Here is a 22496-nt window from a genome sequence, read left to right as displayed (position 1 = left end):
CATTTGGCAATTTAAAAAATTATTGCTGTTTTTCTTTTTAAAGCAAAGGACAAGGAGGCAGGGCTGGAGTCCTCGGAGGCTGCGTGTCCTGCCCCCGGATTTGTGTTTATGTATCTCGCAATATTTTTCAGTAATCAAGGCAATGCCTTTAAATAAAAGTGAAAAGTTATGTGACCTTGGTTGTCAGACTCAATTTGGACTCTGCCGCAACACTTCGCGTTTTATTTTTTAAATTAGCTGTTGCCATCTTTTACAATTTGTTTATAGGCAGAAAGAGCCACACGGACGGGAAGGATCAGGGAGGAGTTCAGAGCTGCTGCTCTGGCCACAAATAGAGGCACTTTTAATAACCTTAATAGCTTCTTATTTTAGTTTTCCCTTTAATCTCTCTGCTCAGGTGATGCCTTGATTCATTACAGTTTCTGCAAAGAATCTGTTCCTGTTTTTGAAGAATTTGGGGTTCTCTTCCCCCGTGTGCTTCCTTTTCCCCCACTCTGGAATGTTGGGAAGCGCTTCATTAAAAGGTGTGCACGGCAGTGTTCCCTCTTAGGCTGCACTTGCTAAACCATTTTGTTTCCCGGCTGTTTTTGCACGTTACCAGCAGTCAGGAGAAGGCAGATTGCTGGATTCAGTGCCGTGTGTCCCTCCCTCGGCCTGGCTGTGACACCTTCTCCCTTCCCAGTTCCCCATTCCAGGCTGGATTTTCCTTCCTGGGGCATTTGCACAGGTTTTGGTGTTGAGTCTTCCCTTCACGGCCAATATCCACGGATTTTCCCCATCTTTGGGGCTGGAAGTAGGTCATCTGCTTTGCCAGGGACACTGATAAGCCCCTCTTCTATCTGATTTTTATTTTTCATAGGATACATTTTGAAAGCATATGTAAAATAGGACTGAAAATAGCATTCCAAATGTCAGCAGCCTTGTAGCATCTTGGTTGAGCTGTTCTGCTCCACTCTTTGGAACACATAAAGTCATTCTACTCAATGAAAACCAAAAGCAAACATGAATTGGAGCAAAACTACAACGTTTTGTAGTTGTGGCCTGGCACACGGGGCGGCCTCTCGCTGCTTTTGAAGGTGGAATATAAAAGGGAAAGTTTGAGCTTGTGTTCATGTAAAATACAAGAACTGTTTTGATCTCAATATAATATAAAATTAAGGAAGAGGAAGATCATATGGCAAACCACAAACATCTGACTGTGTTGTGCTTCTCTGGCTCCTTTTTGAATATGAGAATTCACTCAATATTGTAAAACCAGACACTGATGGAGGAGGGGGTGGTGGTGTGGGCAGCACCCCCTGAGCTGCTGCACAGTAATGAGATGGACATACATCACATATATCATTTCAGCCTTTTCTCTCTCACAGCTTTCTGTGCATTTTCATGGGAATTGGTACATTAAAATGTGTACTGGTGAGTATTTTAGGCTTGATACAGTCAATTGTGCTGTTCCATATGACTCTTCTGCTACCAAAAATTATAATGAGATCATTTGAGTTGGTTTTAATTTTGTACTTCTAATAAGAACAAAACTGTTATAGTCTACTCAAGTAAAAATAGCAAATTAACACATATTCTAATGCATCTCTAAAGCTTTAACCCAGCGCGAGAGACGATGGGCTGCCAATTATTCTGTGATGCTGTGGCAGCACCGCACAGTTTGTAACTCGCTCTGCAATCCTGTTTGGGGACAGTGTTGTTTTCTTTTGAAAAAGGAGCTTTTTAAAATGCAGAGTGTGTGGCCAGGCCTGGAGAGCCGCCTGCTGTTCTCACCGGACCATCTGAAACGGCACATCTGGAACAGAGGGCGGCGGGGAAATGTGAGTCCCCGGAATAGCTCATTTCTGTTCCAGACTTGTCGCGTCTCTGCTGTGGTGTTTGCCTTTCTCCTGCTCTTTTCCCCTAAGTTCCAGTCTGTAATCCTGGTGCTGCAGGAAGGGTTGGACTCGGTGCAGGATGAAAGAGCCGCCGCGGTTCGTAATGGGGGGGGACAGGCCCCGCCGGCCCCGCGCCCGCTTTGAGCATATTCTATCCCCACATTATTGTATCAAACATCACTTCTAATACAATACCACAGGAAACTAAGGGCCCTATTCAGAGATTACATGCACCCCATGGAAGGGTGCTTTTCATCTATTGGAAGCCTGATTTAAAACCCAGCCCTACGTGACTCTTCCCTATACTGTAACTTGCACAAAACCGGGAGTTCTTGAGGTTTCCTGTATTAGTCCCTGCTCCTTTGACATGCCTGGCACAAGCCCGACAGGGTCTCATTGTGGCATTTTTATTAAGAAAGAGGATGCTGATTCTTTTTTCTCTGTCAGCTGCTGAAATAAGAAGGTTTTAAGAACAAAGGAAAAACTTGTGCCAAGGGGAGACACAAGAGGATTATGATTCCTGAAGGAAGGTGGACGTCCCGCACACCGAAACACTCACTGTCCTAATAAGCCAATGGATTTTTCTGGTAAATATATTTAGGGAGAAGCACATGTGGGTGCCATCTTTACTCATTCTTCAAACTGTAATGCTGCACATTTTGGGTTTCACTATATTGCATTTTAAAACTAATGATGCATTCATTCTCCGAGCAAATCTTATTTCTAAGTCCTAATTTAATAGAATTAAACTCTAAGCTGAATTGGTTTTATGAGATAAAACTCTGAAGTTGATAACTGCATTTAGGAATAGTTCAGGTATTGAGTTTCTAATTTGCTTCCTGAGCATGGAAATCCCTCAGATAGTCAATATTGACGACCTGTAATTGGTAAGAGAGGGGCTTGCTGAGTGTTCTCTCCCGTGCTGGAGTGACGCTCCGTGTGCGGCCTCGAGGCTGAGCCCTGCCCAGCCCAGCCCAGCTCCATCCACCCCAGGGGCAGTTCCCAACCCCTTCCCCACCAGCACAGGCCATGCCATTAATTACCCCTGTGCCTCCAAGGAACAGGCTGATTTCAGCTTTGCTGGGGGTTCAGCTCAGACACAGAGCTGTCACTTCTTGGTGCCATTTTTCCTCAAGAAGAGTGAGCTCTTTCCATGAGTAGATAGGACCTGAAGTAGATCATCTCCAGATGATCTAACTTTGCTATTCAGTTATAGCCCAGGCTGTAATTCTGCTCCTCAGAAGCCCACAGATGCTCTCTCCAGAGACACCAGCCGGAGAGGGAATTGATGCTGCTTCTGCTTTGTGGCACCTTCAGGTTTTGTTTTGGTTCTGAAGTACTTGATTTTACAGCTTTACTACAAGAATGGTTTGGGGTTTGAGGGCTCAGTTCTCTTAAGCTTGAAGAATAGACTGCTAAAACACCTGGATTTCACAGATTTAACGGTGTTTAGTTGCAGATAAGAACTGCTACAAATACAGCACAACCTTCTCCCAGGGAAGTCACCAAATCCCAAATCACCTCCTTGAAACTTTGGTGAGGGTGTGTGCACACTGATAGTGTCGTGAGTTGCAACTGAACAAAGTTTGTTGGTGGGTGATTCTGAAGAGAAATAGGTTATTGAGCCTGTTTAGGTCCAAAAAGGAATAAAAGCAGACAGTTGTGTGATTTAAAAAAAGAAGGAGGGGAGAGAATCCTTTTTTATTGTATTATTGCTTAATGAAACAGTTTGGTTTGTACCCTAATATGTCATGATTTAAAGCATCGGGAAGGGGTTTGCCAGATAGTTTGTCTCCCTCATTAGGGTAATGAGATTTTTATTGTAGTTTTTTTTCCAGCCTCCTCTTGTTGCTCCAGGTATCTACCCTGCATTTATGACCTTCTGTACAATATTAAACCAAGGAGAACTCAGACCAGTTGATGCTACTCTGTTTTGTCAGGTCTGGAACTGGACAGGGTTGATGGTGTGAGGTCAGTTCAGAGAATCAGAGTTGCAGAATGGTTTGGGTGGGAAGGGACTTCAAAGCTCATCTTGTTCCAAGCCCTGCCATGGGGCTTGCAGTGCTCTGGTGAGAGGTGATGTTCTGGTGGCAGTGAGGATGCTCTATGCCTGCTGGGCAGCCCGGAGGGCTCCAGGGGCTGATTCCTGCTCCTGTGTCATTGATTCCAGCAGAAAACTGGGGCCAGGTGCTGGTGGCATTCTGGGAAGGGTGGTGTGCCCATTCTCCTGTTGGGCTCCATGTGGCACAGCAGACTGGAGCTGTGCCAGGACAGGGGGAACGCCCATCCTTGGTTCTCTGACAGCACTGTGTTCGTTCAGCCTTTCCTACACGGCTCTGCCTTCTCTCCTCGTGCCGTGGCTCAGCCGAGCCCTGTAATGTGGGGTTTCACTTGGCTCTCAGCAGCGACAGGAGCTGTTCCATGGAACGCCTGGAAATTTTAGTCATTTGGTGAAATAAGTGGTTTCATAATCCGCCGGTAACGCGTACCCTGAGCCAGCAGTCGGGTGACAGGATAAGGGGGATTGCTGTTTCCTCCTGCAGCTGAGGCAGCTTCTCTTCTGCATTCTAAGGGATTAAAGTTTCTTCTCCCTACAAACGGTATAGAGGCAGCTGTTTAGCTATAAACAGTTGCAAATGATAAACAAATCAATATTTGTTAATGTTATGATGCACTTGCAACTCTCAGATACGCATGGAATGATTTATAGAGTACAGCATTTCAGGGCTGACCCTTGCAGGTCTCAGAAAGCACTTAAAAAATAAATTTACCCTGGCCTCTCTCACCCCATTTCAAAAAGGGTGACAAAGATGAAGTAATTTATAAGTCACACTTTTATTAATGCTTTTAACTTTCATATACTTGGCTTTCTTGCCCTCTGAGCAGCTAAGTGCAGCTCTTGGTCGAATGGTAACCTTCAGTGCTTTGAGGGGGGTTTTGTACAAATGATCAACTCATAAATAGGTGCTGTGCTCCGCATTATCCTGCCATAAATTCCCAGGACCTTTCAAGTACATCAAGAAAGAGCAACTTGAACTAGGCGTTCTGCGCTCGAGTTTACAGACTAATGCAGTCCTAATGAGCAGCTGGGCAAAGGGTTTCCAGAGCATGTCTAATGCTTTCTGTGGTGATCCCGCGCTCACGCCCGGCTGGAAGAGCCCGCCAGGCAGGAGGGAGGTGGCCGTGGCAGGAGGGAGGTGGCCGTGCCTGTCTATTTGGGTGATTTCCCTTCCACGGCTCAGGCACAGTTTTTGTTGTGAACTCACAGTTTTGGGGAGTATAGGGAACATTAACTGGACTAGTATATCGACTAATTATCACCCCTCTGATATTAGGTGTTGTTGGGGAAAAAAATGATCTGAAAGCAGTGCACAGATAAACTTCAGAATATTTTCACACTGAGTTCTTGTTGTGCGTTGTAGCCCTCACAGTGACACTGGTTGGACATCCAGCCAGCACTTGTGTGGCTGCTTACCAGCATCTGCAGAACCTTTTCCAAACACAGCAGCCCATCTCTGCTAGATCTGAGTATGGAGGGTCGGGGGCCATTGGTGCCAGGTGTCTATGATCAGTGAGGAAAGAGAGGAGTGGTAGAGACAGGAATAGGCTGCTCCTTTTCTGTAAGAATCATGCTTTAAGTCTCTCTGGTGCACTTCTTCTGTGGGATCCCATTGCATAAAGGAACTCATTTTGTACTTCTGGGCTGCAAGGATTCCTCTGGTTTTATTGCTAATTCTCCTTGGAGGTTTCTTGTTGCAAAGGGCTGCTTCAGGTGTGAGGGCAGTGGGATACACCTGAACCCTATGAGTGCATCAGCTCATACGAGCATCACCTGCTGGAGCTCAGCTTGTGGGGTGTCCTTACCAAATACTGCAGGAGTGGGAGCTGAGGTGTCTTGTGGGTAGGAGGGGAGAGTATAAGTAAGGGTGGAGCAGGCGAGGCCAGAAAGAAGCATCTGTTCTGAGACGAGTTAAGGTATGTTTGGATTTTTTTGTCTGTGGTTTGCTGGTTCAGCTTCTCTTCAGTTGTAGGAATCAGGGGATGACTTTAATTGCACGTGTCTCTGATGAAATACTCCTGTGCAATGTGAGTAACTTCAGCAGTGGAGGTTCTGCTGGAGTGTCTGTTCTCAGCCAGCCTGTCCCTGGGCCCTGTGGTTTTCAGAGTTGAAACGTTGCTTTGTGGTCACTGTCTCGAGGAAGCTTTCGTAGATCTGTGTGCTGGGGCTGAGGGCAGCTCTGGCTTAACATTTCTTGAGCCTTTTCTAACAAATATTCTGAGTGTATTCTGGCAAATCTTGATGCTGACTCCCCCTCAAACTCCTGCTTTGTCTCTTCTTCCTCACCATACAAGTAGGGTTTTTTTCCTGGTATTATTTTCACTGTTACTCTGTGAAATGCAGTTTGTGTGCTCAGGTGTTGGTTGCACCTGGTGGCTGTGAAACCTGCTGGAACCAGCTTGTAACTGGGGCAGCTCCTGCCTGGGTGTCTAATGGAGTATTGTGAGTTGGGATATATGATGTAATGAAAATACACTTGATTTTTACTTGAAAGGAACTTGTCTGTGCACATAAGACTTTCATTATTAGTCTGGTGAAAGCTGTGTTGGGTTTTTGACTTGATTGCAGTGAAACTTGCTGCAGCAGGATGGAGTTTTTTAAAAGAAAATCTCCCATGAAAAGCTACAGGAACTTTGACTAATTTTAAAAAAATGTCCACAGAACCCTGTGTAATAGAGCATTTGAAGCCTGGGCACAGCAGCGTGGTCGAGGCTCTTTGAATGCATTGATTACCCTTCTCGGAATCAGATCCATCTGCCAATTACCCCAGAAGTGGGGAGGGGAAAAAAAGCTTTTATTTTGGTATAAGTGTGTAATGCAGTGCATGGGAACAGCAAATGCCCTGGATTCAAACCATATGCATGGGCTGAATGTGGGCACTGTCTGGTCTGTTATTAATGGATATTGTTGAGGTTGGGATCAGTTTGGAGTCGCCCCTGAATGCACAGTCTGGTGGCTGAGGGGCTGGGGCAGGCAGCAGGTGGGGCTGGGAGTTTGGAACATAAGTGGCTTTTCACCATCACCATTTCTCATGTGCTGCATTTGGAAAAATGTAGTTAAAGGAGAGCAGTGAATTTGCTTGGGATTTTGTGCTTTACTGAGACTTCATAGTTATGACACTTGATTTTTCTTTTCTGAATAGTTAGTGACAGCAGTAGGGGTATAACAGGTAGGTAATTATTTCGTCTTCCTAATGAGAAGATGACAGAGAAGACATGAGTGAGTTGGAACCCAGGAGGTTCTGAATGCTCCTGTCCTGCTTTTTCTCCTCCACTCTTCCAGTTACAGTGTTCTTCTAACGGGTTTGATTTACACCAGTGTGGTTGTATGAGGTGTGTGCTCTGCAAACATATGTGGTGGAGGAGCCACGTTCCTCCCGAGCTGGAGGCTCTTCCCAGTGAGGCTCATGGGGAGCGTGTGCTGCTCTGGGGTCTCTGGGGCACCTCCCTGGCCGTGGACATGGGGCTGGGGTAGGTCCAAGAAGTGGTGAAGGTGCCACCTGCTCTGATGTGTGGCACCTCGGTTGGGCAGCTCCAGGCTACTCAGTGAAGGGACTTGAACGTGAGTGTCAATCTGCAGGTGACCATCTAAAGGAGCTTTTCCAGCTTTTCCCCCTGTTATTCTCATCTCCAAACCCCCGATCAGCACTGAAACGAAGCAGTGACCCTTAAATCTAAATTTCTCCCAATTTCTCTGTTCCAGTCAATGTGTATCGATAGAAGCCTTTATATTTGAAAGCTGCCCATTGTAGATCTCAGTCAGTGTAATTCTGCTGTTAATAATTTAAATGATGAAGTCGAGTTGGTGAGAACAATAACCGTGAAACAGATGGAGCTGTGAGCAGTGCAGGGCATAAATCCGTGAAAACTCGAGGCTCTGCTGTTGAGCATCCGAGTGGATTAGCAGCTCCAGGAGTGGCCCTGCTGCGGGTGGGGGCAGGCGGAGGAGCCTCACGAGCTCCAACCCTTGATCTCTCCTCTTCTTCTCTGGGAGAAACCCAACAAAGCACCAAAGACAAAACCAGCAAGGAATCAATCTCAATAATACTGGAAATGAAGCTCCATGTGACTCTTCTGTGTTGTTCTTTCAGTTTGGTTTTGAATCTGATGTTTTGATGAAATTCCCCCTTCCTTAAAGATGCTGGTTTTTATTCATACCCAGGTCCCTCTTTACTCAGCTTGTCCTCAGCGTGGGTGGAGTGCAGGGATGGGGCAAATCTTTCAGTTCACATGAACTGACACCTTACGGTCACACTGGCACAATCTCCAGTTTCTAAATGAGAAAAGCTGGAGTGAAGCCTTGGCAGAGGCAGCAGTTCCTGAGCTTGGTATTTCCCAGATAACAAGTGACAGGACAAGAGGAAGCAGCCTCAGGTTACACCAGGGGAGGTTTAGGTTTGATACTGGGGAAAACTTCTTCATGGAAATGTCCACCCCTGGCACAGCTGCCCAGGGCAGTGATGGAGTCTCCATCCCTGGAAGTGTTCAAAAACCATGTGGAGGTAGCACTTGAGGACATGGTTTAATGGTGGACGTGGTGGAGGTGCTGGGCTGATGGTTGGACATGATTATCTAGAGGTTAATGATTTTATGATTGTATGATTTGTCTGGATATTACAGTTGCAGAGTCTTCAGGTCTCTTCAGTGGGAAGGGAGGGAGGTCTTCCTTCTCATCCAGCCCCTCAACAGTGCTGCCTTGGCTCGTACAGCTGGAAGGGGCTCAGTCTCTGGTGTGCCCCCTCCTGTGATTCTACAGAGACTCTTTAAAAGAAAAAAAAAAAAAAAGAACCTAAAATTTCATGGTTTCCAAGAGAGGATTAAAACAAGTCATCCCGAAAGTTCAGAAAGCAGAGAGCAAATAACAGACCCCGCAGTGGGTGTTCCGGGGGAAACGCTGTGCTTCCCGAGCACCCAAGGGTGGATTTGCATGCCTGGAACTGCGTCTGTGCCTGGTGAACCCCGGGAGCGGGTGCTGCCGTTGGCTGCCCCAGATGAGCTTGTCAGGTCTGGTTTGAGTGAAGCTGGGGCAGATGGGGAGTTGAGCTGGACTCCTCTGCACAGCTCCCTGCTGGCCTCACCCAGCACAGCACTGAACGTGCCTCACTCCCAACAACATCAGCGTTGTATTGAGAGGTGAGGTGTGATCTGCATATTGCTTAAAATTACTGCACTTAATTAGAGCTAGAGCTTTAAGCACCTGAGGAAGGCTGTGGGCTTTGTTACCCAGCCGTTTTTGAGCCCTGACTCCTCTGGTGAACCCCCAGCAGTGAAGTTTTGCAGGACTCCACGGACATGTCCTTCGGAGCGATGGGATCTGGCCGTGACATTTCATTATGCTGATTTTAACTGGCACAAGGAGAACTTGTGGACAGGCTCCAGTGTTGTGAGGAGGAGGAGGAGGAAAGAGTGGAAAAAGCAAACCATAAATTAAAATAATAACAGTATGGGCCAACAAACAGCACACACATGTGCAACAAAGAGAGGCGCCCTAATAAATACATTCACTTTGATTTACGGCGTTGTGATAATCCGGACCGTCATCCTCGCCGTGCTTGGGAGGGTTTTTGTGTGGTGATGAAGGACAAAATCAATGGCGGGTCTTTTCATTCTTTTAATAAGAAGAAAATGATTCCCCTCTGTGTTCTGCCAGTCTTGGGACTTGGCTTCAAACCCTGAATAAATCTGTAAAAATGTATTAGTGCCTTAGGAGCCTCTTCCTCCTGCTCCTGGAGGAGGGTTTTCCTGGAGATGTTTGAGCTTTGGCTCATTAACCTGGATGCTCTCACCCACCTTCGCCTTCCTGTCTCATTTGCTTGGCCAGTGATCCCCTGTCCTGCCCTCAATTGGATTCCCTTGGAGTAAATAAGACACCTAAAATTCTGCTGCAAGAGCACAATGAACATCCTTTGGACCCATAAGAGAAATTTATTCACTCTTAATATCATAGAATCATGGAAGAGAAGGGACCTTAAAGCTCATCTTTGTTCCACTGCCTGCCATGGACAGGGATACCTTCCAGCAGACCAGCTTGTTCCAAGTCCTGTCTGACCTGAATGTTTTTTGGGGGTTTTGTTTCTCTCATTGCATGTACACAGTAGAAAAGAACTATGTTTAAATTGATAAAAATATTGATAAAATTAGCTTGTTTTATTTACTTGTAATGTTATTTTAGTATCAACCTCATCATCAACAGCATGTGATATTTCTGTAAAGAAATTATAGCAATCTTAGAAACGCTTTTCCAGATATAAATCAAAATTCCTCCTTTGCCTGCCCACAACCAAGGATATTTAGAAAAATTAAACATATAAACTCTTTTCTTCTCCCTGTGGAATTAGCTGATGAGTAATTTAATATATGTGCTTTGTGGTGCATTATTGTGAAATATATTTCATTAGCTTTAAGTGCATTAGCTGATATTTTAAATTCTATGAAAATGAGAGTGTATTTCTGTGCTCGAGCTCTTTACACAGTGTGGGCACGTTCTTAGGGAGCTGGATTAGCAAACACCTCTGAGGTACATATAGCACAGCCCTGGAAGGGAAGTTCCTGAAGTTTGTGCATAGAAAACACTATTATTGCTGGGCTGAATTATCAGGGTAAACCTAATGAATGATTTTGGTGGTGTATTTTTTTTTTTTAATGTAGGCAAAACCCCATTTTCCCTTGCTGAATGCAGGCAGGTTTGTGGTGTTCTGTGCTGCAAAAAAAGCCTTTCCTGCTCTTGGGGGGGTTGGGTGTGTTACATGTGTGTGTTGGGGAGGATATTGCTCAGGGTGAATCTCAGGAGCAGGGGCCATAGTGAGGAAAGGTGGGATCCATCCCTGCTGTGGCAAATCTGGTGGGTGGGAGTGATGCTGGAGCCCCCCATGGCTGGGCAGGGGTGGTGGGGACCCCCAGGCACCACATCCCAGGGATCACGCAGAGGGATTCCCCTCACTGGGATACAGCTGGGCTTTTGCACTTAACAGATCATTTCTTTCCAGCCCCTGAGCATCCCTGCTCTCACTCAGGGTCTAGGACCTGTTTTTCCACGTTCCGTGCGATTTTTAAATCACTTTCCTGTGGCCTTTAACCCCCACAGATTACATTTTGGGGAGCTGCAGAGGACAAGCCTGCTGTCAGAGCAGAAAATCAGATTTTTTTGATGTGATGTTGTTGCATTAAAAGGGCCAATCTCGTGTCATGTAACATGTGAATAATGGGACTAGCATGTGATGTCAAAAATTTCCAACTGCCTCATAAATAAATGCAGTCCCACCCCTCCCCCCGAAAGGTCACCCCGCTTGAACCCGGGCTCGCATCCCAAATTACCAGCGCGCTCAGAGTCAAGGTTAAAGGTACAGTATCCCCTTTCAAAAGGCACATGTCAGTGTCTGTGCTGGGAATGATAAATAACACTTGGAACAGGCTATCAATTTCCCAGGGCCTGCCTCCCCTTTCTGCCACACCGAACTCTGCCGAGGGCCTGGGTGCTGCAAGGGAGTGGATCCTGCTCCTGCCGTGGCTCCAGAACAGATCCCGCTGTGGCTCCAGGTCTGGTCCTGCAGTTTAGGCTGTGCTGGCTCTTGCTCTGGCCGCCTCTCAGACCCCACAAGGGCTCTCCCAGCACGTATCGGTCTCTGAGTGAATGGAACCTGTGAGTGTCTCTGCCCTTGGCCCAGCAAAGTCATTTGGAGAGGCTGATTTCACACATATAAGTGTTCAAAGCTTTATGTGCCCGTAGGTCATTAAGGTTGTAAAATCAAGCAGTGAGCCAAAAAATCTTGGAAGTGCCTAAGTTTGCACAACCCCAGCTCACCATCCCTGAGTGGATGTGTCCGACCCAGCCTGAAATCCCATCAGCTTGTAGGGCTTCTCTGGGAGAAGCCTTGGCTGTTGTGGGCACAGGGATCAGGGGTGCTGGCTTCAAAATTCATCCTTTCCCTCTCGGTTCAAAATCTATTAGGGGCATTGGGTCTTAGTGAACAGTTGGGAAAATACCCTCAACGCTTCCTTGTGAAATACCATGTTATCATATGGCATAAAGCAAAATAACTCACTGTTAACCCCTTTTTAGACACAGGCAACTGAGTCACTGTGACTGAGGTCACGTGCATGAGTTAAGTACCCGAATTTGGTTGAGGAGAGGCCGTGTGTCTGCAGCCAGAACAGGACTTGGTTATTCAGCACCGCCCCAGAGCATGCCCTGCTGTGCTCACTAAATGAGGTCAGGCTCCTATAGAACGATAGCAAATTAGCATATAATTCAAGCATGTGTGATAATGCATATGCAACAGAGGGACAAATTAAGGTTGAATAGGTAAATTTAATGATAGAGTTTTCTAGCTTTTTGCAACTTTAGCATTTTGTACATAGGTTTTTTTTTATAGATACCACGTGTTCTTCAGAGAGGGCAGCCACAAAAGCCAGTGGCTTCCGTGAAGCATGTGTGGACACTGGGAGGGTGGGTAACTTTACTGGCTTGTCCAAATGGCTCCCATCAGCTGTGAGGCTGGAGAACTCTCTTTGCTCATTTGCTGTATCTTTAGGTTTAATGATCTGCAGAGATCACTTTGTTTTCTAGGCTTACTCCAAGTGTTGAGATTTGCAGTCTCAGAACTTTGTCAGTTTGACCAACTGTCACTGGTCCTTCCCATGAAGGAGGATGCAGATGTCACCCAGGGTGGTGTCCGTGTGCCCGTGGAGGCAGGAGCAGCCATTTGAACAGCCCCCGTGGCTCTCTGTGGAGTGGTGGAGACAGACAAACCCTCTGAGGGCAGCTTGGCAGGTCGGGGCCCTGCCTGCTCCTCCCCAGAGAGCCCTTTGTCCCGGCTGCGAGGGGAGCACGGCCCGCTTAGGTCAGACTTTCTGACGAGCTGCATGTCCCAGTGGTGGCAACAAACCCCACTCTAGAGCTCCTCTGCTGCCCAGGGCTGCCTGCACCCCTCTGTCCCTGCAAACCCAGCGGGTGTTCAGGGGAGATGGATGGGTGACCTCAACCCTGAGAAATGAGACATCCCCTTGTGCAGCTGTTGCTCAACCAAGGGAGGGACAGAGCTAATGTCACTAGTTCAGCAGGGATCATTATCCACATATTTGGTATTAACCAGCAGCTGTGGTGGAGCTTCCCTGTCCTTAGATGATGAAGTGTCTGCCTGGTACTTCTTGGCATGCATTCTCACCTGGTTCCTGCTCAAGGTTATCAGCTGGCAGCTGCATCTGCCCAGACTGAGGCAAAGGCGAGTCTTGCCCTAGAACAAGGAATGAGTGAGGAACTTTTGAAAGAACTGAAAAAGCTTAATAAATTCTGTGATACTTTTGTGAATTTGAAATTTTTTTTTAAGAAAAAGAGTGTATTTTAAGAAAGCTTTTTCCGTCCCTGGCTCTGTACTAGTAAAATGCTGGGTGCCATGTTCCTGGTAGGTCACTTCCCTGAGGTAGGAGGATGACAATTTGTGATGTGAAGCTCTCCCTGGACAAATGATACCTTGTCTGTTTTTTGGTTTTGTTTTTTTGGTTTGGTTTTTTTTTGGTGTGTTTTTGGTTTGGGGTTTTTTTGTTTTTTTTTTTGGTAAGACTTTTTGTTAAATTGTATTTAGACTAACAGTGGAGAAACTAGTTGGGCATATAAAACCTGTATTCGTAGAATTACAGGCTGGTTTGGGTTGGAAGGGACCTTAGAGCTCATCTCGTGGGCAGGGACACCGTCCACTAGAATTCCATATTCATGATTACTTTTATGGAAGGAATGTGGTCGTATGGAATGAGGTCTGTCGGAGGCTGGAGCCAGTGCAGGTCTCGGTGGCACAGGTAGGGTGGCTTTGGCTGCTCTTGCCCAGGGCCTGGCCGTGCCCCTGGGAACGCGCCCGCTGCCCTGCGCTGTGTAACAGCCGTCAACCCCAAACCCGGCCACGGCAGCTACATCTGTTTTGGCTTTGTTCGCCAGGCAGAGGGGAGGGAGGTGCTCGCTGTGGTCAAGGGCCAAACTACATGTCATATTTCATTACCTTCATTAGCTACTACAGAAGGCTCTGTTCAAAGGGAGAAGGTTGTGCTTAACTCTTAAGCTGCCAGTTGTTTTTGTTTTTGTTTTTTTTTTTTTTAAATTCATTTTTAATTTTGCTTCCTGCTCCTCTCAATGTGTCTTTACCTTTGTTTTGAGCTTATCAAACCTGTAATTCATGTTTATGCCCAGGACTTTGCCCCTTGGTGTGGAAGAGGCACTGGCTGCGTGTCCTTCCTGGCTCACTGCTCAGACGGTTGCCGAACCATCTGGAAACAGTTACAGGAGCAGTGGTGTAAACCCAACAGGGAAAGTGTGTTTAGCATTAATAGAACTTTCCTTTTTATTTTGTCCACGGTTGTCTCTTTCCTTTTCCACCTCACATTATTCTGTTGATTTAATATTGCTGATTTGCTCTGAGCAGCTGTGCCTGCCCCATCCCTGAAAGTGTCCAAGGCCAGGTTGGATGGGGCTTGGAGCAACTGGGCTAGTGGAGGGTGTCCCTGCCCATGCAGAGGGCTTGGAATCCTCCTGATCTTTCAGGTTCCTTCCAACCCAAACCTGGGATTCCATGATTTCTTTCAGGTGAAGTAAGAGCCAAAAAGGCACTTTGTGGTCAGGGTTATGTTGGGGGGAGTTTGGCTCCTGATTAAAGATGCAATTTCTTATATGAATGTCACAATAAGGAATTAAGATTTCACAGAATACATGAAACACAGTGCAGAGGTGTTTATAGCAGATGTCTTTATTAGGGTTCCCTGGCTTCAAACAGTGTTTAGGCCCGTGAGTCTGGGCAGAGCTGTGACTATATGAGTGTTCTGTCCCACTGTGCCAGGCTGCTGGGGCTGGAAATGCCTTTTGGTCACCCAAATTAAATCTGTCTAGAAAAATTTAGTAATGGATTAACAGTTGAAAGTGTTTTCACCAGTCTTGCTCTATTACAGATTTACAGTAGGAACAAAACCAAATTGAGTATTAATTAGTAAAAATTTTAGTGAGCGAGAGACTTTAAACCCAGCCCATTTCCATCTCTGTAAATCTCCCTTTTCCCAGGCAAGTATTTCCTTGGTATTTGTTCCAGCATTTTACAGAGATGTGCTGCGGCGTAATCTGCACCCAGGCAAGATAGCAGGGAGGATTAAGATTTAGCTCTTTATCTGATGGCAACAACAGCACATCCAGTATCTCCACTATTATTCTGAAAATCCCGAAAGCCTCCATTCTGAAATTACTCAAATTTTTAAAGGGCATTTGTGAGGGGCGTATTTCTTTGTGGCTCTGCCTGCAATGTCAAGCAGGCAGTGCTTTTTCTGAAAATGTAATGAAAATTTGGACTTGGAATGAGGTTTTTACCTGGCTGTTGTCTGGGACAGATGATGGCTACGTCAAATTGTAAACCTTTAATAATAGGTGCTTTTTGATGGGAAAGCCCACACCATCATAGCCAGAGCAGTGTGATTAAAAATGAGGTAGAACAGCAAAATACTGCTTTTAATTTATCATTTAATGGTAGAATAAGGCTTGTTTACTTCTTCTTTTTCATCTCCTGTGCTCCCAAGACTTTCAACCATTCTTTTGAAATGTATTTTATAATAAAACCTCAGTGGTTATGTTGCCTAGGGCTTTAGTGTCCATTTTCAAGAAAGGGAGTATTTTTAAGCTTAAGAAAATATTCTGCTGACTGATTACATTTCAGCATTTGAGTTGGATGCTGCTGCCTTGATCTATACTTATTATAGAGCGATTTAAAAATAATTCTTTGGGATCCTGTGAATTCGGAAGGTTCGGTAACTTGTGTGTTATACATACAATATAATTTTTATTCCATTTCCAGCCATTAGTTTAGTTTCATATGGTTGGTGTGTGCTGGCTGTACTTATTTTTACTCACACAAATAAATCCGGTTGCATGTGTGCGTGTGGGATGTGTCCCCTCAACGTGCTGTGTCAGAGGCGCCCTTTGGTCCCTGTGACTGACGTGAGGTGACAGGCTGAGTGTCTCCAGCTCCTGCAGACCCTGGGGCAGGGCCATCTGCCCCACTCCTGCTCGGGGAGCATCCTTGGGGCTGCCTTGGGGCCCTCTGTGCCCAGCAGGGCTTTGTCAGCCCTCGGGGTCGCAGCTCCTTTGTTGGTGCCGTGGGAAGGATGGAGCCAGGTGTGCTGCCTGTGCCAGACCTTCTCCTGTCTCTGTGATCCTCATCCAGGTGAGGCTCGAAGGAGAGGGGTGAAGGTGGACCTGGCAGGCAGGTTCTTCTCAGAGGCTTTTGCTGGAGTCAAACCTAATTCTTGTCACGTGCAGCAGTGTTTCTTTGCCGCGTGTGCTGTGAATGTTGGTGCAGTCCAGGGTAAAATGTCGTGCTCTTCTCATTAAGAGACTCATGGACTTGACTCCCACAGTTAAACTACACCATGGCAGGTTCTGTGTACTATGTGGTGACCACAGACCCATCCCAGCCTGGCACTGAGGTCCTGCCGCTCATGTGTTGCCTGGGAGCTGTTCTAATCCCTGGGATGCAAACACACAGAAGGACAGGGATTGTCAGGAGAAGCCTCTCAGGCTGTGGCTGTTGCAGCAAGACCTCAAATTAATTCTCCTCCATGTCAAGAGCATTTGGCCTTAGACACAACAGAGACAATCACATTTCATTGTGAAGTCAGGTTTCAAAGCCTATTTGCCCAGGTGCTCATTCCATCGTCCTCGGTAGAAGAACCTCAGGCAACTCTGCACAGAGCAGAAATGAACCCTCTCTTGCTCTCACTGGATGCTCCCTGGAGCCCACAGGGCTGATCTCAGCCGGTGCTGCCGCACTCTCTGCCCATGGATGCTCCCAGTGGGCAGCCCTGGGCACAGGGCATGTGCTGGGGCAGAGTGGAGAGGGGAGCAGGAATATAAAGCAGGGTCAGTCAGCATGGGCAGGATGTGTCCAGGAGATGAGCCGTTCCCCTAAAATCCAGATGAAACTCTAATCCCTCCCAATATCGATGTGGGAATACCCAAACTATACTCATTTCCCCAGGGTCAAACAAATACCTGTGCAAGTGCTAAATGAGGTGTCCTGCAAACACAGCCCCATTGCTGAAAGAGCAACTAATGAATGTGTTCTGTAAAACCCTGGTCACTGTCCCAGGGTTACATCTGGTGAGCACACCCGGAGTAGGGATGCTCCACACGGGGAAGGCTGGTAATTATCATGTGCTACAGACAGTTAATGCCTGCAATAATTTTCACAAGGTTTGCTTGATTTTTCTGGGCATCTAAGCAGAAGGTTGAGGGGGATGTGTGGAACAAGATGTGACTTCCCGACTGTGAGAAGACACAGGAGGTGAAATGCGGATGAAGGCGCTCGGGGTCTGCAGAGATGAGGGGAAGGCATTTGCCTCCAGCTGCACGAGGCCTGTTGTATCACACAGTAAGGCTTCAAGGTTCCCCACTTACCATCCTCTATGAAAATCGAGGGCTTTGTCTTCAAGATCAAAGAAAAAGTGAAAACAATGAACAGCTCTGAGTCCCCCAGCAGCAGAATGAAGAATCACAGAATATTCTGAGTTGGAAGGACCCACAAGGTTCTGCCTCCATCATGCCGCAGGAGTCACTCCTGCTTGCCTGGCTTTGGGGGGGCTGTGCCCACCCTGGGCTGCAGCTGGGGCCAGGTGTTCACCAAGAGCTGCTTCTCTCTGGGCAGATCACCTGAGTGTAAGTAACAATGGCCAAGGAAACAAAGCCCCTGGAAAATCAGTATACGCTGCAGCATTCCTTTGATCACAGGTCTCTCTTTAGTCTTTCCAAGACTGGAATTTGGGGATGGAAAGGATGAGGGGTGTGGTACCTTGGCAGGATTACACAGGGCTGGAGGAATGATGTATTGGGGCCAATGTATTTGTGAGTGAGGAACGATGAAGCACTGAACCAAAGTGCCTCCTTCCTGCCTCTTAACCAGAGTATCAGTGTATCACTTCAAAATGAGAAGCTGAAATTAAACACTGAACTGAAAGAAACCTGGCTGCATCTGGGACTTGTCAGAATCCTTATTCAGAGATGCTATTGGCACATCTTCCAAGACCTTGAAGATGTAGAAGATAATTATCCCATCCCATCTACTTGTTCCTTACACCAGTTGCTGTGCAATTTCAGTATTTATCTTTTTTTCTGCTTATAGAAAGGGTCCAACAGACTCACCAGGATGCTTTCCTTAGGTTCCCTGTTTGCATATGCTGCAAACATAAACATTTTTTGAAGTTAAATTTGCCTGGATTCCCCATGTCCCCGATCACCTTGTAGATCTGCAGATACACCCACTGTGCTGGTTCTGTGGCCATCTCCAGACTCCCCTCCTGCTTGACAGATGTGGAAAATGTCTCTTAAGTTTGGTCACACCTGATCCAGACAGGTGCTGCTCAGTTTGGATCTGTTGTTGCTTGCAGGGATGGGCAGGATGAGAAGGATGTGGGTTTGTCCCAGCTCTCAGGACCCTGGGACTGGGCTGTCCATGTGTGTTCTGTTGTGCAGCTCCAACAGCACCCACACCCCCAGTACATCCCCCAGGGGTCTGACGTCAGTGTCTGCATTGAGTCCTGTGTTTCCATTCTGGAGTCCTTCTTGACACTGAAAACAGACCCAGGGCTGCACCATCCCATGGGCCTCCCCTCCCTCCTTCCTGGCATCCCTTGGTTTGGACTGGCCAGCACCAACCCATTGCAGAGGACTCCTGATGGTGCAGCAGTGGGAGTGGGATGGCCCCCAAATTCACTCTGCATTTTGTTTACAGTTCAGCTTACTTGGATTGGAGCCTCTGTAATGAACGCTCTGTTTTCTCACAGCGTCAGGTGTGAGGGCTGCATTCCTTGTGTCAGGAATCTTGGCATTCACGAATATGAAATATTCTGCAGAGAAAAATCACTCAGGAGAATTTGAGCTGAGGTGAATTTTTTCTCTGATGGAGAATTTTCTTTCTGAATAGATGGTCAGGTCCCAGCATCCCACGTGTCCCCTGCAGAGTCTGGGAAGGCAACCCTGAGAACATCTGGGTGGTGTGAGCTGATGGAGCACCTGGGAGCTTCACCAGCCCCTGAGTAGCATCACAGTCATCTTCACATTTGGCTAAAAGAAAATTGGAGATGCCCATTTGTACTGGTAAAGAAGGAAATACAGATTTCAGGAGTGGAGAGAAGGGATTGCCTTTCTTTGCATTAATATAAGATGAAGATTAATTCTGCTGGCAGGATTCTGTCTGCTTGTCAGAATTCAGTGATTTTCCATTTTGGATCAGCGCGGTGCCAGAATGTAAATCCCATCGCCTTGTGTCTTTCAAAATAAAATCAAAAAACCTCCCTGATTGCTTATATGGGCAGCCAACACACCTTAAGAAGTAAGAAAGGTTCAGACAGGAATATAATAAGGCCCAGGAAAGTGGCAGCATGAAAGGGATGACCTTTATTTGCAATCATAGCTGAGATTTACAGTTTATTACTGATAGCTTTTATAAAGAGCCATTCAGTTCAGAGGTGAGAGGTTTGTCATCTGGAAATGCAATTAACTTTAGCCTTATCCCAATCCCCCTGGTCTTAGTGTGAGAGCAGCACTTCAGCAATATCATGATTTTCCCTCTAATTTCTTTTTTCCCTACATTTTTGTCTCTTCTATCCCTTGTTCTTTGGCATAAATGCAGGTGCATGTTTTTTGCTGCTATTCTTTCATTATTATTAGATGCACCTTTGAATTTTTTATTAGCTCCAACTTGATTATTGAATGAGAAGATTTCAAAGAAGAGTGACATTTAAACCTGAGAAGAACTAAGATCACTCATGGAAGGGAATTGTGCTATTTATGTCAAAAATTAATTACAGACATGGAGAATCTCAAAAAAAAAAAAAAAAAGGAGGGGAGGAGAAGAAACAGTTTCTTTTTAAATAGCAACGATCATTGCTCTCCACACACAAAACCCCAGGTGATTTAGCCCTGGTGTTTGGTTCTATACCCTTAGCCAGCAGCAGGATGCGAGAACGCCAGGAATACCAAGGAATAGGGAGTGAACAAATAAAAGGAGTTTTGGTTTCCCCACCGTGTGCACGCGAGAAATCCCCAAAGGTCTATTCTGGTTTCACAGGTTGGTTTTTATGGCCCCCCTTCTCTGTAAGTGGGGTCTGTAGGAATTTAAGAGCCAGACTCAAAAGCAGGAATTCAGTGCGCTCGGCCCCTTGGTTGGTTGGTTTTCCCACATCCAGCCCAGGAGATTTTGCACTGTGGGCTGCTGCCAGACGGGTTGGCTGGAGGTGCTGACCCCGTGGGGGGCAGAGAGGGGTCCCACTGCCCTAACACTCCCTGGCCCTGCTCTGCCCCATGGAGTGGCTGGAGGGACTGGAATTCCTACGGGCTCTGCTTGCTCCTGGGTAAATGAGAGCAGAATAATTACTGCTACCGTGGTTTTCATCCTGGTTTTATTGTGGCTATTATTTTCATCAGTGTTAGAGGTTAATATCCCTGTTTTTCTCCTCTGCTGCCTGAACACAATGGGGGCTTAGCACGGGCTCAGCCCAGGTAGCCAAGGCACTGACAGCATCTCCAGTGAGCCCAGCTTCACACTGGAGCTCCTGAGGGTCCCTGGCTTGGGCAGAAAGGGCCCTGTTGTCCTGGCAGAATGTGGATCTGGGACTTCTGCAGAGCATTTCTTGTTTTGTCTGGGTAAAAAAGACAAAGAGTGAATATGGGTGAAACAAGCACGAGGGATACGACCTTACCCTGCCTCTTGGCTTATCCTGCCCATCCCAGCGGCACCCACGTGTCCAACAGAGCGGAGAGAGGGCAGCTGGGCTTCAGTGTCCTTAGAAACACCTTTCTGGGGTGCACAGGACTGTTGATGTGTGAGGGGCGATGGCCTCAGACAGCGCGGGCTCAGCCTGGAGAGCGAGCGCTGCCCTTTGCTGCAGAGAGCTTTTGTTCTAGGCTGCTCTTTATCTTGATGATATTCCAGTCCGAAAAGCTTCCTCCTGCCTCTTGACAGCAATAAAGAAGCCTCAGTTGTACTTATAGATTTTTATTTCCCCCCAAAGATGGGGCTGGGTTCGAGTGTCTTTGGGAGCGATGCCTTTTATTTACTGCTTTGCTTTTTTTCTTTTTTTCTGCTGAGTGCTCCTATCTTAACCCTCCTGGTTGCACAGGAACAGTTGTGCTGTTTGCAGTGCAATTATTTATTTTGTTTGGAGGCAGAGGATCTGATTTTCCTGAGCTGAGAAACGGGATCAGTTTGCACATCCTGAGGTAAATCCACTCTGCTCCCACAGAGCGGGAGCAGCAGGTGCAGCAGGACTGAGGGGGGTTGTGAGACAACTGGGTTTGGGGTTTCCTGGTGTGGAAGGAAAATGGAATAAGCTGAAATGTAAATAGCTGATAAACTCTCATGTTGTTGTTAATACTGGAGACAGACTGTTCCATCCTGATTTTTATTTGTTTTCTTGTTCTGAGTATCAGGGGTGAAAAGAGATGAGTTCACAGCTTGTCCAGGAGTTGGACAGGGGTTGGTCTGCAGGTGAAGAACAACTTCAGCAGCTCTCACAGCAGCTGGGTCTGTTGATAAAAGTGCAGGGGACAAGACAAACAAAAATCAAGGAACTCCAAAACCCACTTTTGCTCTCTCTTTGGAGTTACCAGGTGGGTAACCCCAGCTGGGCTTGGAGCAACCTGGGATAGTGGAAGATGTCCCTGCCCGTGGCAGGGGGTGGAACCAGATGATCTTTAAGGTTCCTCCCCACCCAAACCATTCTGGGATTCTAGTAAAAGGTGCAAAATCAAATGGGACTAATTGAGATTGACCTCAAAATCAGAAATAACAAATACCAGTGGGACAGGAGCTGGCTTTAGGAACCTGAAGAAATGAGAATTACGTATTTCAGGTACAAAAGTGATGTTCAGCCCAGAGCAATATGGCCTCAAACCTGGACAGATGGAAAAGCAGCACAAGGCTGAAGTAAAGACTGAAGGAGACTGAGCGAAAACAGGACATGTTGTGGGTTTCATTGAAACCCTCCCAGTGGAATCCAAATGTCAGTAGTTTTGTCTTATGTGAATATACTGGGCTGTGCTTCTGTCCAACCCCTGTCAGGGAGTGTGTGGAGAAATTCCCAAGTGTGAGATGGTTCATGAGAGACTTTTCCCTGTGTGAGAACTCTGGGAAGGGCTGAGCTGCCTTGGGAGAGGGAAAGAGGTTGGGGTTCCCCCACCACTTGGAGGTGCTCAGGCCAGACCCACAGTGGGGTAGACCCTTCTGCTGCCCTGAGAGGGATATGCACTTGGCTTCAACTATCTGAAACAGGGGCAGCTAAGAAATGGTTAATAAATTTTATGGTTTCATTTAATCCGCTAGAAAATATATTCCCCATGTGCACTGAGTGAATAATCTGTTACTTTTTGATCACCTGAGAAGATAAATGAAAATAAATCCTGTGTGCTCATCCACCGAGGCTTTAAAAAAATAAATCTGTTTTCGGTGTAATAAAGAGAAGTGAGCGAATTCCTAGAACTTGTGGAGGCTGCAAGGCCGATCTTAGTGTGGCTGCCCTCTGTATTTTTCTTTGGAGTGTGAG

Source organism: Empidonax traillii, unplaced genomic scaffold (assembly GCF_003031625.1).
Source record: "Empidonax traillii isolate 1590-97213 ecotype Southwest subspecies unplaced genomic scaffold, ASM303162v1 scaffold23:size2178997, whole genome shotgun sequence".
Taxonomy (NCBI): Eukaryota; Metazoa; Chordata; class Aves; order Passeriformes; family Tyrannidae; genus Empidonax; species Empidonax traillii.
The sequence above is the reverse complement of the archived record's forward strand: the minus strand, read 5'-3'. Positions refer to the sequence as shown.